The sequence below is a fragment of the Capricornis sumatraensis genome, chromosome 12 (genome assembly GCF_032405125.1).
Source record: "Capricornis sumatraensis isolate serow.1 chromosome 12, serow.2, whole genome shotgun sequence".
NCBI lineage: Eukaryota > Metazoa > Chordata > Mammalia > Artiodactyla > Bovidae > Capricornis > Capricornis sumatraensis.
Window position 1 is genome coordinate 88,822,759 of NC_091080.1, and position 16,653 is coordinate 88,839,411.

The following is a 16,653-nucleotide window of genomic DNA, read 5'->3' on the forward strand; positions in this document are numbered from 1 at the left end:
AGTACAATGGAGACTTTCCTAACAAAGGATCAGCAATTCCTAAGACCCTTCCTCTGAATGGAGCTCCTGAGTCAAAGAGCCACCACACATGAAATGACCAGTCTCAGTAGAGAGGACTTTATCTCTGGATTCGTGGTCAGCCAAAAACACCAAACACCAGAATGTTGTTCAGAGCAGCAGGTGGTTGCACAAAACTAGAAATAAACGTAGGATCGTACAGACCTGGAGCCACTCTTTCCATTCATGTCCAGAGTGTATTGCTGCCCTCTATTCAACTTCAGGTGATTTAAGGAAAAAAAGCTGATTATCTTTGGGATCCAGGTCTTTTTGTCCCTGAGGGAGATCACCCTGCTGAAGACCGTAGAGAAACTGGGGGAAGGGCAGGAGCCATGACTGAGGTCTCTGTTGGATTCCACGTGTCTGGCCTGATGAGGAGTGGGCATATAGGTGAGCCGCAGCACCAAAGACTTCAGGGCAGAAAAATGCAGGCATCACAAGGTCACAGAGAAAGGGATCTCTGGGTCTGGATGGTCACTGAACACAGTCAAATTAAACCCTGGAGTCAAGGAGGAACAAGGGCCTGTTGTCCTCCCTTGTGAACCCATCAGAACACCGCCCCACTCAACGTGTGCTCTCCAGCCTCCAGACTGTGACCAGTGTCGTCCCTGGCCCTTCTGGCTGCAGGGCACCTGCTCAGCCTTCTTGGGGAAAAGAGGACCCCAAAGCAACTGACAGTGTTTGGACAAGGCTCAGAGTGAAAAGGGAGGAAAATGGCCTTCAGCATCCTTTGCAATAATACACAGCTCCAAAGTGACTGTGAGATAACCCATACTGAAGGATATTCTACAAAAGAGCAAATCCACATTCACCAACAAAGTCAAGGACATGGAAACACGGCAAGACTGAGCGGCTGTCACAGACGTGAGGAGATTCAGGAGACATAAAACCTAAATATAGTGCAGGTTCTCAGATTGGATACTGGAACAGAAAAGGAACATAAGTAGAAAAAACGGTGAAATATGAATCAATGTGTTTCTTTAGTTAATATAATACCAAGATTAATTTCCTATTTTTGATAAATGCTCTGCAATAACATGACCTGTTTATATAAGGTGAATTTTAGTGAAGGACATATGGAGACCAATTTGCATCTCTTTTCTAATGTATCAAAATAATAATGAAACAGTAGACTTTTTATAAGTGCCCAATACTTAAAAAAAAAATCTTAAACCAAAATTATAGGAAATTTATTAAAGAAATCAATGTGACCATAATTTAGAACCAAAGGGATAGGATAAGTAGCACAATACATTCTATGACCTGGAAAATAGCTGCAAAGAAAATAACCAGAAGGTAGCAGTGAAAATTGATGCATATTGAAAGGAGACAGTAAGGTACATAGATACAATGAGAAAAGCTAACAGGGAATTTTCTGTAGCCCCAGAAGAAGGAAAGATAGAATGTGAAGTAGCTGCAAGCTTTGGACAATTAATGGATGAGAGTTTTCAAAAATAAATGAATATTGATTCACAGATTCAGGAAGGCCTATGAACCCTGACACTGATTACATTTTTAAAAAATGGGAAATTTGTACTGAGAAACATAACAAAACTGTAGAGAGAGGAAAGAGGGGAGGGAGGAAGAACAGCAGAGAGAGGATATGACAAGCAGCCAAGGCGAAAAGAGATGACCTTCAAAACCACAAAATAAGCCTCACAACAAATTGCACAATAGGAACAGTCAGCTTGGAGATGCACAGCTGAAAGAGATTAATTAGCTCCCAATTTAGGATTCCATACCCAACAAAGTGTCTTCTATGAAGGAAGGAAAAACTCAGTTTGGACCAAGGAGAAATGAGAGAATTTACCTTCAATAGATGCATACTAGTGGGGAGCCCTGAGGTGTTTTCCTGAAGTAGAAGGAACATAATCTGAGATTAAATTTTAGAGATGCAGATAAAAGGAGAGTGAACTGAAAATGAAAAAAACTATGTTTGTAAATCTAACTGGATAAGAGCTGCCGAATATAATAATAATGCTTTATGAGTTTTGAAATATTACAAAGAGCAACAATAAAACCATGTAGAGCCGAAAACAAATATAATTAGTGCTGTAAGTTCTTTGTACTCTGTGAAGAGAGCAGAAGTAAAACTTTAGCTTCTGGTAAGTTTAGGAATCATATTTTTTATTTCTAGCAATAAAATAGCAAGTAAGTGCTTGTATGGTAGTGTGTGTTTGTGCAGTGTTTGGACACAGAGAAAAAAAGAAAGTGATGAACTATAGTCACCAAGTGGAAAACTGTCAGAAAGAAATCCATTTAAATCCATAAGTTTTATGCTGGATATATATGCGTAAAACCATGCAATTTTTGAGTGACTGCATTCAGACTGAATTAAATTAAACAAAAGTGTATATTGTTTACAAGAGACATCTGAAATATAAGGATGTGGATGTGGAGAACAAAATACTAGAGAAAGTGGTATCATAAAAACAATAATAAAGAAAAGCTGAGGAAGTGACACTAACGTATCTCCGGCACTGCAGGGGGATTCTTTACCAGCTCAGCTACCAGGAAACCCCGGAGATTATAAAGAAGGATACCGTATTTGAAATGTTCATTTGCCAGGGAAACATAATAGCTCCTGATTCATATGCACCTAAAAAGCAACATCAGAATATTCAAAATAAAATGGGCAGCTCTGACGTAAGCAAGGGTCTCGGGTGGTTTTAACCCACCTCTAACTGAACATACTCGGAAGAAGGCAATGGCACCCCACTCCAGTACTCTTGCCTGGAAAATCCCACAGACAGAGGAGCCTGGTGGGCTGCAGTCCATGGGGTTGCTAAGAGTTGGACACCACTGAATGACTTCACTTTCGCTTTTCACTTTCATGCATTGGAGAAGGAAATGACAACCCACTCCAGTGTTCTTGCCTGGAGAATCCCAGGGATGGCGGAGCCTGGTGGGCTACCGTCTATGGGATCTTTTTTAAGCTGCTGCTGCTGCTACTGCTAAGTCGCTTCAGTTGTGTCCAACTCTGTGCGACCCCATAGACGGCAGCCCACGAGGCTCCCTCGTCCCTGGGATTCTCTAGGCAAGAACACTGAAGTGGGTTGCCATTTCCTTCTCCAATGCAAGAAAGTGAAAAGTGAAGGTGAAGACGCTCAGTTGTATCCGACTCTTAGCGACCCCATGGACTGCAGCCTACCAGGCTCCTCCGTCCATGGGATTTTCCAGTTAAGAGTACTTTCTAAGCTACTGTAGCCGTAAACTCCCCTTAGGACATGGACTAAGGATTACCATACTAGACGATTTAGAACACAAAACTTGTACATCATCACAGAAATACTATTGGACAGTGCTAAGAAATTACTTGAAATGAGTGTTTCAAAATGTCTGACATGATGATATAATGAACACTACAGTCAGCAACTTAAAATATGCATTCTTTTCAAGAAAATACTTTGCATTTTCAAAAATTGATGGGAAGATACCCACGACAAGCAAATTCACAACATTTAAATAACTAAGACTGTTGAGTTAGACAAGGCTGTGGTCCATGTAATCAGTTTGTTTAGTTTTCCGTGATTGTGGTTTTCATTCTGTCTGCTCTCTGATGGATATAAGAGGTTTATGGAAGCTTCCTGATGGGAGGTACTGGCTGTGAGGAAAACTGGGTCTTGCTCTGGTGGGCAAGGCCATGCTCAGTAAATCTTTAATCCAATTTTCTGGCAATAGTTGGGGCTAGTTGGCCAAAGATCCCACATGCCACACTAAAACCTGTGCACCCAAATAAATAGTAACTTATAAAAAATAATGAAGATTGAATTCTAACGAGCCAAACATCCATGTAAAGAAGGTATCAAAACAAAACTCCAAAACAGAAGAAAGAAGATGATGCAAGTATAAATCTATGAAATAGAAAGCAATTACACAGTTGAAAATATTGAGACAAAAATATGTCCTTCAAAGTAATAATCACCATTGGTAAATTTCTGAGGAAGACAGAGAAAACAAAAGAGAAAGCACAAATAACTTCAGTTCAGTTCGGTTCAGTCACTCAGTCTTCTTCGACTCTTTGCAACCCCATGAATCGCAGCACACCAGGCCTCCCTGTCCATCACCAATTCCTGGAGTTTACTCAGACTCATATCCCTCGAGTCGGCGATACCATCCAGCCATCTCATCCTCTGTCATCCGTTTCTCTTCCTGACCCCAATCCCTCCCAGCATCAAGGGTCTTTTCCAATGAGTCAACTCTTCACATGAGGTGGCCAAAGTATTGGAGTTTCAGCTTCAGCATCAGTCCATCCAATAAACACACAGGGCTGATCTCCTTTAGGATGGACTGGTTGGATCTCCTTGCAGTCCAAGGGACTCTCAAGAGTCTTCTCCAACACCACAGTTCAAAAGCATCAATTCTTCGGCGCTCAGCCTTCTTCACAGTCCAACTCTCACATCCATACATGACCACAGGAAAAACCATAGCCTTGACTAGATGGACCTTTGTTGGCAAAGTAATGTCTCTGCTTTTTAATATGCTATCTAGGTTGGGCATAACTTTCTTTCCAAGGAGGAAGTGTCTTTTAATTTCATGGCTGCAATCACCACCTACAGTGATTATGGAGCCCAGAAAAATAAAGTCTGACACTGTTTCCACTGTTTCCCCATCTATTTCCCATGAAATGATGGGACCAGATGCCATGATCTTCATTTTCTGAATGTTGAGCTTTAAGTCAACTTTTTCACTCTCCTCTTTCACTTTCATCAAGGGCTCTTAGTTCCTGTTGACTTTCTGCCTCAACGGTGGTGTCATCTGCATATATGAGGTTATTGATATTTCTCCGGGCAATCTTGATTCCAGCTTGTGCTTCTCCCAGCCCAGTGTTTCTCATGATGTACTCTGCATAGAAGTTAAATAAGCAGGGTGACAATATACAGCCTTGACGTACTCCTTTTCCTATTTGGAACCAGTCTGTTCTTCCATGTCCAGTTCTAACTGTTGCTTCCTGACCTGCATACAGATTTCTCAAGAGGCAAGTCAGGTGGTCTGGTATGTCCATCTCTTTCATAATTTTCTACAGTTTATTGTGATCCACACAGTCCAAGGCTTTGGCATAGTCAATAAGCAGAAATAGATGTTTTTCTGGAACTCTCTTGCTTTCTCCATGATCCAACAGTTGTTGGCAATTTGATCTCTGATTCCTCTGCCTTTTCTAAAACCAGCTTGAACATCAGGAAGTTCAGGGTTCACGTATTGCTAAAGCCTGGCTTGGAGAATTTTGAGCATTACTTTACTAGCATGTGAGATGAGTACAATTGTGTGGTAGTTTGAGAATTCTTTGGCATTGCTTTTCTTTGAGATAGGAATGAAAACTGACCTTTTCCAGTCCTGTGGCCACTCCTGAGTTTTCCAAATGTGCTGGCATATTGAGTGCAGCACTGTCACAGTGTCATCTTTCAGGATTTGAAATAGCTCAACTGGAATTCCATCAGCTCCACTAGCTTTGTTCGTAGTGGTGCTTTCTAAGGTCCACTTGACTTCACATTCCAGAATGTCTGGCTCTAGGTGAGTGATCACACCATCGAGATTATCTGGGTCATGAAGATCTTTTTTGTACAGTTCTTCTGTGTATACTTGCCACCTCTTCTTAATATCTTCTGCTTCTGTTAGATCCATATCCTTCTGTCCTTTATTGAGCCCATCTTTGCATGAAATGTTCCCTTGGTATCTCTAATTTTCTTGAAGAGATCTTTAGTCTTTCCCATTATGTTCTTTTCCTCTATTTCTTTGCACTGATCCCTGAGGAAGGCTTTCTTATCTCTTCTTGCTATTCGTTGGAACTCTGCATTCAGATGCTTATCTATTCTTTTCTCTTTTGCTTTTCACTTCTCTTCTTTTCACAGCTATTTATAAAGCCTCCACAGACAGCCATTTTGCTTTTTTGTATTTCTTTTTCTTGGAGATGGCCTTGATCCCTGTCTCCTTACAATGTCATGAACCTCCATCCATAGTTCATTAGGCACTCTGTCTATCAGATCTAGTCCCCTAAATCTATTTCTCACTTCTACTGTATAAAGGATTTGATTTAGGTCACACCTGAATGGTCTAGTGGTTTTCCCTACTTTCTTCGATTTAAGTGAATTTGGCAATAAGAAGTTCATGATCTGAACCAGTCAGCTCCCAGTCTTGTTTTTGCTGACTGTATAGAGCTTCTCCATCTTTGGCTGCAAAGAACATAATCAATCTGATATTGGTGTTGACCATCTGGTGATGTCCATGTGTAGAGTCTTCTCTTGTGTTGCTGGAAGAGGGTGTTTGCTATGACCACTGCGTTCCTTGGCAAAACTCTATTAGCCTTTGCCCTGGTTCATTCCGTATTCCAAGGCCAAATCTGCCTGTTACTTCAGGTGTTTCTTGACTGCCTACTTTTGCATTCCAGTCTGCTATAATGAAAAGCACATCTTTTTTGGGTGTTAGTTCTAAAAGGTCTTGTAGGTCTTCATTGAACCATTCAACTTCAACTTCATCAGCGTTACTGGTTGGGGCATAGACTTGGATTACCGTGATATCGAATGGTTTGCCTTGGAAATGAACAGAGATCATTCTGTCGTTTTTGAGATTGCAGCCAAGTACTGCATTTCAGAACTTTTTGTTGACCATGATGGCTACTCATTTTCTTCTAGAGGATTCATGCCCACAGTAGTAGAAATAATGATCATCTGAGGTAAATTCACCCACTCCAGTCCATTTTAGTTCACTGATTCCTAGAATGTCGATGTTCACGCTTGCCATCTCCTGTTTGACCAGTTCCAATTTGCCTTGATTCGTGGACATGACATTCTAGGTTCCTATGCAATATTGCTTTTACAGCATCGGACCTTGCATCTATCACGTCACATCCACAACTGGGTATTGTTTTTGCTTTGGATCCATCCCTTCATTCTTTCTGGAGTTATTTCTCCACTGATCTCCAGTAACATATTGGGCACCTACTGACCTGAGGAGTTCCTCTTTCAGTATCCCATCATTTTGCCTTTTCATATTATTCATGGGGTTCTTAAGGCAAGAACACTGAAGTGGTTTGCCATTCCCTTCTCAAGTGGACCACATTCTGTTAGACCTCTCCACCATGACCCGCCCATCTTGGGTGGCCCCACATGGCATGGCTTAGTTTCACTGAGTTAGACAAGGCTGTGGTCCATGTGATCAGGTTGGGTAGTTTTCTGTGAGTATGGTTTCAGTGTGTCTGCCCTCTGATGCCCTCTCACAGCACCTACCATCTTACTTGGGTTCTCCTACCTTGGATGAGGTGTATCTCTTCATGGCTGCTCCAGCAAAGTGCAGCCACTGCTCCTTACCTTGGACGAGGGGTATCTCCTCACGGCCACCCCTCCTGACCTTGAACATGGAGTAGCTCCTCTCGGCCCTCCTGTGCTCACCCAGCCACTGCTCCTTGGACGTGGGATTACTACTCCTCTGGGCCACCTCCTCTGACCTCAGGCATGGGGTTGCTCCTCTCGGCAAAATAACTTAGATGACGTATAAAATGTGGGACATCATCACAGAAGTTGCCAGGTAAGTACAACTTCACAGTGAAAAGCATGAATAAATTAGGTAAACTGGAAAAGTATTTGAAAGATATACAACTCATAAAATCAAATAAACAAGACACAGAAAATCTAAATAGACATGTAATTATTTAAGGAAATGAATTATGAGTTAATATTAACTTTCTCATATCCAGATAGTTTCACTGAGAAATTCTACTAAATAAGTAAAGCAGAAGTAACCGAATGTTCCAATTTCTTTTGGAAACCAAAAAATGAGGAATCAATTCTAAATTTTAAAAGGTCAGAATAACCATTATTTCAAACTTAATAAGGACATCAAGCTTACAGCAAAGTAAAGGCCAAACTCACTCATGAATATGATTTTTAAAAATGAAGAGAAAATACAACATATGAATTCCAGACATATATAACTGGAATAATACATTATGGCAAGTTGCTTTATTCTCAACAATTCAAGGGTAGTTTAACCTTCAAAAATTCTATCAATTGAGTTTTTCTTATCACTAGAATAAAAGAGAAGGGCCATATGGCCATCATAATATATGAAAAAAAGCATATATATCTGATGAAATATTTTAACAGACTGGGGAAAAATCGAAGCTTATTAGTTTCATTTAAAAAAAAATCTAAAATCAGTAATACAAACATAACACATAATGAGATGCCTAAATTGTTGTTTGTGAGGTAATTGACACGACAGGTATGCTTAATATCACAGTGAGATTAATTTTGTACTGATCAGTGAACTAAGACAAATAAAAGAAACTATTCATCGACAATGTAATTTGTTTTTGTTTTTCAGTTGCTAAGTTGTGGCTGTCTCTTTGTGGCCCCTTGGACTGCAGCTTGCCAGGCCTCCCTGTCCCTATCTCCCAAGAGTTTGCCCAAGTTCATGTCCATTGAGTTGGTGATGCTCTCTAACCATCTCATCCTCTGCTACCCTCTTCTTCTTTTGCCGTCAGTCTTTCCCATCATCAGGGTCTTTTCCAATCAGTTGACTGTTTACATTGGGTGGCCAAAGTATTGGAGCTTCAGTTACAGCATCAGTCCTTCCAGTGACTATTCAGGGTTGGTTTCCTTGAGGATTGACTGGTTTGATCTCCTTGCTGTCCAAGGGACCCTTAAGAGTCTTCCTCAGCACCATGATTCAAAGGCATCAATTCAAACAGTATAATTTCCTACCTCTCGAATCTCAAAGCAACTAAAGGAAATTATTAGAATTAATAAGTAGTTTTAGCAGTTTTTTAGAAACTCATTAATATCTGAAAAACACTTCCATTTCTATATGGAAACACTAAAGAGTTAGTAAATGCAAGATTTTCAAGAGATTCCACTTATATGATCAACAAACACAAACGGCTAGGAATAGGTTTAATAAAGTTCACATGGTATTTCTACTCAGAAAGAAGTATTAGTCCTTAACAGTGACTGCTGACAAACCCAAATAAGAGACAGAAGATGCCAAGTTCATGGAAGGGAGATGATTTTTTAAACACATCAATTTTGCTAATATATTATGTAAATTAAACTCCAACTGGTATTTTGATGAGCCCTGACAAGCTACCTCTAAAATGCATATGGAGTTCAAAGAAAATCTTAAAGGAGATTAAACTGGAAGAACTTTCTCTACCAAGCAAGAATATTTATTATAATACTATGATAATTAGGAGAATATGGTACTTGTGCAAAGACAGATGAATGAACCAATAGGACAAAGATTCAGATACTCTCCTGCATATTGACTGGTGGCAAATATGCGCTGCAAAGCAGTGAAGAGACAGAACAAACTTTTAAATATATGGGAGAACTCATTACCTATGCCGAAAAATAAGCGAAAGAGTGTTTTGTTTTATTTTCTTTTTACACGATATTAAAAAATCTAGTCTAGTGAGTTGTAGTTCTAAATATGGGGTAATAAGCTCCTGATATCAGGGAAAATGAGATTTGTCAAATGAGACAGAAACAACAAAACATTCTAAATGAAAAGATAGATCAACTTTACCCACTTTACCATTAAGAACTTTTGGTCACTGAGAGACACCATTTAGGGAGCTCAGCTGGGTGCTCTGTGATGACCTACAAGGGTGGGATGGAAAGATGGGAGGGAGGCTCAAGAGGAAGAGGATATATATATATATATATATATACACATACATATATATACATATACATACATGTAGCTGATTCACTTGGTTGTACAGCAGAAACTAACACAACATTGTAAAGCAATTAGACTCCAATTAAAAGCTAAATAGTAGAATGTGAGAAAATGAAAAATCACACAGTGAAAGAAGGTATTATAAACAACTGGCAAGCCGCTCATATTCAGAATATAGAAAGAATGCCTAACTATCAATAAGACTATAGATAAATCAAAACAAGTGTACAGGGCACTTCGGAAAAGAGGCAATCCCATTGGTCTATATGCATTCAGGAAGCTGTTCAACCACAAGAGTCGTGAGGGAAACTCAAATGAAAACCGCAATGAGGCATTGCTACACACCTGTCGGAATGTTTGGGTGTGTGTGTGCGCTCAGTCATTTCCGACTCTTTCTGACCCCGTGGACTGTAGCCCACCAGGCTACCTGTCCCTGGAATTCTCCAGCAAGAATACTGGAGTGGGTAACCATTCCCTTCTCCAAGGGATCTTCCTGATCCAGCGATCAAACCTTAGTCTCCTGAACTGCGGGTTCTTTACCAACTGAGCCACTAGCCCACATCTATAGATAGGAACATAGATATATAATCAAGTCAATAGATTACATCTTACATGCCTTGAATATAAATTAGTGTACTTCATGTATATGTATATATGTACACATTGTTTTCTTTAGCATTTAAAATTAAATTTCTCATAGTAATTGCTAATCAAAGATCATGCACAGAAGTAGTTGGGGGTTTGTATTTTCAAGTATAACATGAACTGATTTTCCCAAATATATGTAAGTGAAAGTTGCTCAGTCATGTCCGACTCTTTTGCGATCCCATGGACTGAAGCTGGCCAGAATTCTCCAGGCCAGAATGCTGACGTGGGTAGCTGTCCCCTACTCCAGGAGATCTTCCCAATCCAGAGATCAAACCCAGGTATCTCACATTGCAGATGGATTCTTTACCAGCTGAGCCACCAGGGAAGCCTGTAAAGGGCTTAATATGTAAAGGTTATATATATATATCAAAAGTTCATAACAATTTAATTGGAGTTAGGAGAACATTTCAAAACTGCTTGTGTTCTGCAAGAATCAATGTCATGAATTCCTTGTTTGTGTCTCGCTGAGCCCTAAATCCATGGGCTCATAAAAACCTCTATGAATCACCATGGCTGCTTCCAGAATCTTGTGTGAATCAAGGTCACACAATGCCTTTACTGGGGAGGTCTAGGAAGACGTGTGCCCACGTCAGTCACATTGAGCCCAGTGGAAGCTGGACCACAATTATATTCAGTGGTCCCCAGGAGCCCCCAGAAGAAGGCTCCCTGAAAATACTCACAGAAATCCACCCTAAAGCTTAATCTAGCACTTCAAAAACCCAATGCCTTTAACACTTTTTGTCTCTCTCCATTCACATGTTTCACTGAAAACATAAAACATGAAGCTTAGGTATTGATGAGGAAACACAATTCTCTTTCTTACCCATTAAAATAACTGCTAATAATTCAACAATGTAGAGTTAAACAATATACATATACTTCTTAGCAACCAAGAGGGAAGGAAAGGGTTGATCTTACTCTCTTTAAATTTTTCTAGCAGATTTTGACCTTCCATATATTACTTCCTTGGTGACTTAAATGGTTAAGAATCTTCCTGAAATGCAGGGGACCAGGTATAGATCCCCGGATAAGGAAGATCTCCTGGAGAAAGAAATGTCATTCCACTCCAGTATTCTTCTTGGAGAATCCCATGGATGGGGGAGCCTGGCAGGAGTTAGACACGACTGAGTAACTTTCACTTTCACTTTTTCATAATGCACTTCATCAGTGTAACCAAGAATAATTATTTTCAAATGAAGTGTATCTCCATTAAAGTTCTCACTCTACTTGGGAGAAGGCAAGACATAGATTTTTTTTTTCAAGCTCCAAACTATTTCAAGTGAATGGAAATTAAATTGGAAGTAATTTAGATATTGCATGTTTATTTGTAGCTTACCATGTTCCAGCTGCTTACACAAATTCATGTGGCTCATCATGAAAAAAAAAAAAATTGAGCAAATTTAGACCTGAAAAAATAAACTTATGTTATCAAGTTGAAGCTGGGGGAAAGTTAGACATTAAGAGCTAGATGTGGGTTTGTTAGGTGTAGGCTGAAATCTTGACTCTCTACTTCCTACAGATTGAAGCTAAAGAGAAACATACATACATGACTCATAATATCCAATGGGAGCAAAACAACAGTTTGTTCTGGAGAACAAAAGTTATTGTTGTTCTTTTTTTTTTTTTTTTTTCATTTAAGCAATTTTCCCCATGCCCTTCCCTGGTGGCTCAGATGGTAGAGAATCTGCCTGCAATGTGGGAGACCTGGGATCAATCCCTGGGTCAGGAAGATCCCCTGGAGAAGAGAATGGCAACCCACTCCAGTATTCTTGCCTGGAGGATCCCATGGACAAAAGTACAGTCCATGGGGTCACAAAGTGTCAGACACGACTGAACAATTAACACTTTCTTCAGAAAAATAAAACAGAGATGTAGATATGAGTGTAGACGTGGTTACGTGTACACATAGAATGTGGCAGGTGTCCACAAAAATATTAGTCATAGAAACAATATAAGTGGGAATGCAAAACGATGCAGCAGATATGGAAACTAGTATGGCAATTCCTCAAAAAAAATTAACTTTGAATCACCGTAGGAGCCAGCAATGCCACTTCTGGATACAGACCCAAAATAATTTTAGATAAGGACCCATCACAGCTATATTCACAAGAACCTAAAGGTGGAAGCAACCGAAGTGTCTGTCAACAGATACACGGATAGAATATATGTTTTATGCATGCAATGGAATATATTTCAGCCCTCAAAGGGAAGGTAACTATGGCACATGTTGTATAATGGATGAACGCTGAACACATTATGCTAAGGGAAATAAGCCAGACATAAGAATTCACATACTGTATGACTCCTCTCACGTGATACACCTAAAAGAGTCAAATTCATAGAGATAGAAAGTAGACCAGTTGAACGGTGGTTGCCAGGCCCTGGGAGCAGGGTGTGTGTGCTCAGTGGCTTCAGCCATGTCTGAGTTCAGTCTTGTTGCGACCCCATGGAGCGTAGCCTGCCAGGCTCCTCTGTCCATGGGATTCTCCAGGCAAGAAGACTAGAGTGGGTTGCCATGCCCTCCTCCAGGGGATCTTTCCCACCCAGGGATCAAGCTCAAGTGTCTTATGTCTCCTGCCTTGGCAGGTGGGTTCCTTACTACTAGTGCCTCCTGGAAAGCCCCATGATATGGATATTTTACTAAAATAAAAAAAACAATTAATTTTGCAGTGCTGTTTCTTATAACATCCCTAAGGTTTAAACAAATGGTATAATGTTCAAAATGCCACTCACTGGAAATATCTCTATGAAGACTAACATAATGTGATCTACCTATTATTATAATAAAGTGGCAAAATTTAGTATAAATAAATTATAATAAAGTGTAATAAAGTGGTAAAATTTAGTTATTAGTTGTTTTCAAGATTGTAGGTGAATGTGTGTCTAAGTATGTTTATTGCTTATTGAAGTAATTAATTAAAGAATGAGTGTCTGGGCTCCATTGTGTGGGGGCAGAGGCACCTCAGAGACACGCCAGAATACTGTGGAAAAACTGTAAGATTGATTTATTTTTCTAGGTGTCATGGTGCATCATTTTGAAGCTTTTAGCATCAAAAATATCAATATAGATAGAGCCCAAGTCGACTCTTTAGTAAGTTAACAGAAATGACATCCTTGGACCATCATGTACCAACTGTCATCCAAAAATAACTTTGAAGTTTAGGGGTATCAGATTTCTAGCTGAATCACAAAGCCTTTTAATTTAATAGGAAAACTTTCCATGAAGAAACTGAAAGATAAGGGTACATTCACGATCTATACAACTCTTTGATTCCAGCAAAGGGAAGACATTTTTCTCTCCAAAGCACTAAAACTTGGATGACCTGAAATACACAAAGATGGCTTCGAAGCTGTAGCAGCATCTTTCAAGTAATAAGTAACAGTCCTCCATAACAAAGTGAAAGAAACAAACAGAAAGCAGATGAAACTTCATATGTAACCTCTCATGTTCCCCAAATAGAGGAAAACCAAAGCTACACTTCAAGACTGATTGATAATTTGAGCTACTCCCTTATGCATGTGCTTTGATGTATGCTATGGATCATAAGAATTGCCCAAGAGATTAGGTAAAATGTTTTCCCCCAGAAACAGAATGTAATTCTTCCCCTAAGTCACAATAGAACCTAAAACGTTCTGTGATTCTGGAACACCAATTTCTCCTAACCCCTTTTCTTGGGATCCTGTGTCATCTGCCATATGGTAAACCCCATTGTCTTGACAAGGCTACTATATTGCATGATTTTCAATAACTCTTCAATGTAAATTGTATATGAGAATGCTCTTAGTTCTTTGTTAGCTCTCTCTTGATCCCAGAATAGATTTTCAGGAACCTGTAGGATCATTCCTACAAATTGCTGCCTACTCACCCCTTGAGATGTATATGTACAAGATTCATATAACCAGTAGTTAGAGTTGACAGTGGAACTCAATTTTCCATCCATATCTAGACCCCAATCTGTGGCAGCTGCCATGGGAAGCAAATACTTTTGGTCTGTTAGGTATGACCTACTCATTAGACATACTGATATCCAAACACTTGCTTCTAGACTTGCAAAAACATTTGTAAGTAATACAGAGGCATTATCTTCAAAGGACAGGAGCCAGTGAAGGGACTCTGAGCTTGGAATGTCTCATACACTTAACGACAGTTTCTTTCCCTTATACAAGCTTACCATCACATGAGCTGTCTCTTTCAATATAAAACTCTTCCACTTATGAATGCCTTGGCTCTGATAAATGTATGCTATGGGGTTACTCCCCTACCTGTTCATCCAGGGTGTGGTGTTCTATTTATGCAATTCAGAATAGGGCTGTGGAATGAAAAGTATGCCTTAATACTGGATAATAGTATTATTTCACACAAGCAGCATCAATACTGATTAGTCACAGTGTCCTAAAAGCAATGTCAATATTTGTATTGGTGTAAATAAACTCTCTTTATTGGTGCATCAGAGTGCCACTCCCATCTACTAAAGCTTTGGTTATAATTACTGCTTCCAATGTAGGTCGAGTTTCCCACATTGCCACACTTCCTATTCTAGGATGCAAGCTGATTAGCTGAAACAATTTTCCAAATCTTATTACAGCCAAATAATATTTCTTTTTGAACATCACATGATCATCTACATTCTTCTGCCCTCTTTTGATATGATACTAGCACTGGAGTCATAGGTTTATGAAGACAAGAAAGAAAGGGAAATCTTCCATAAGTTTTTATATCCATGTTACCAGGTGAGGTTATCCCCAGATGTCTGCCATCTTAGTTTGTGTACCTAATGTGCTAGGCAATAGCTATTCAGAATTCAGGACCTCTAGAATCCCAAAGGGAGATGATTTGACCACCTCTTCTGACTGACTGCAAACACTCCCAAGTGTTTTTGTTCAGTCAGTGTCCAACTCTTTGCAACCCCATGGACTGCAGCATGCCTTTTCCTCCACTCCTCCCAGAGTTTGCTCAAAATCCTGTCCATTGAGTCAGTAGTCATTCTCTGCCTTTCCTTTCTCCTCCTGCCCTCAATCTTTCCCAGCATCAGAGTCTTTTCAATGGGCTGGTGTTTCTTCACACCAGGTGGCCAAAGTATTGGAGCTTCAGCATCAGTCCTTCCAATGAATATCCACATTTGATTCCCTTTAGGATGAACTGGTTTGATCTCTTTGCAGTCCAAGGGGCTCTCAAGAGTCTTCTCCAGCACCACAGTTCAAAAGCATCAATTCTTTGGCACTCAGCCTCCTTTATTGTCTGAATCTCACATCTGTACATGACTATTAGAAAAACCATAGCTCTAACTATACAGAGCTTTGTCAGCAAAGTGATGTCTTTTCCCAATGTCAATCCTTTAATGAGCCAATCAGGTTCCCTGGTTGATACTGCCAGATGAGGGGATACTGTCAGATGAGGGGATGCTGTTCCTCCTTTCTTCCTTGTGGTTTTCTAAGAGTTGGTTCTGGAGAGCTGGGATGAATAATGTTTGTGTGACAGATTGGTGCAAGGACTTTAGTTAGGGGAAGTAAGGTCAGAAAGAGAAGAAAGCCTCCCTGAGCCAGCCCAGTCTCATCTTGTCTCATCAATATCTGGATAATTCAGGGCAACATACAGTCAGGTAGACTCACATGTGTCTTGATGTGACTTTATCTCAATGCACAAACGTGAAGCTGTTCTTTCACACATGCATTCAGTGTCCCTGGGGCCGATCCCTATTCTCTCTCCTTGCTTGGAGATTCTGACCTCTTCGCATTATCCCAACTCTAGTGGACTGCAGGTATATTTACCAGTATCCCAGTACTTTTATCCATGGGCTTGGAGGCAGATGGAGCTTTGGCTAAATGCTAACTGCACTCCCCTTGAAATTCTTGTTTCCCTAGTTAGGCTGTATGTCACCGTGATCTATTCCTGCCTAATATTTGGTTGCTGCTATACAAGGCTGAGTGCCAAAGAATTGATGTTTTTGAACTGTGGTGCTGGAGAAGACTCTTGAGAATCCCTTGGACTGCAAGGAGATCCAACCAGTCCATTCTGAAGGAGATCAGCCCTGGGATTTCTTTGGAAGGAATGATGCTAAAGCTGAAACTCCAGTACTTTGGCCACCTCATGCGAGGAGTTGACTCATTGGAAAAGACTGTGATGCTGGGAGGAATTGGGGGCAGAAGAAGGGGATGACAGAGGATGAGACGGCTGGATGGCATCACTGACTCCATGGATGTGAGTCTGAGTGAACTCCAGGAGTTGGTGATGGACAGGGAGGGCTGGCGTGCTGCGATTCATGGGGTCACAAA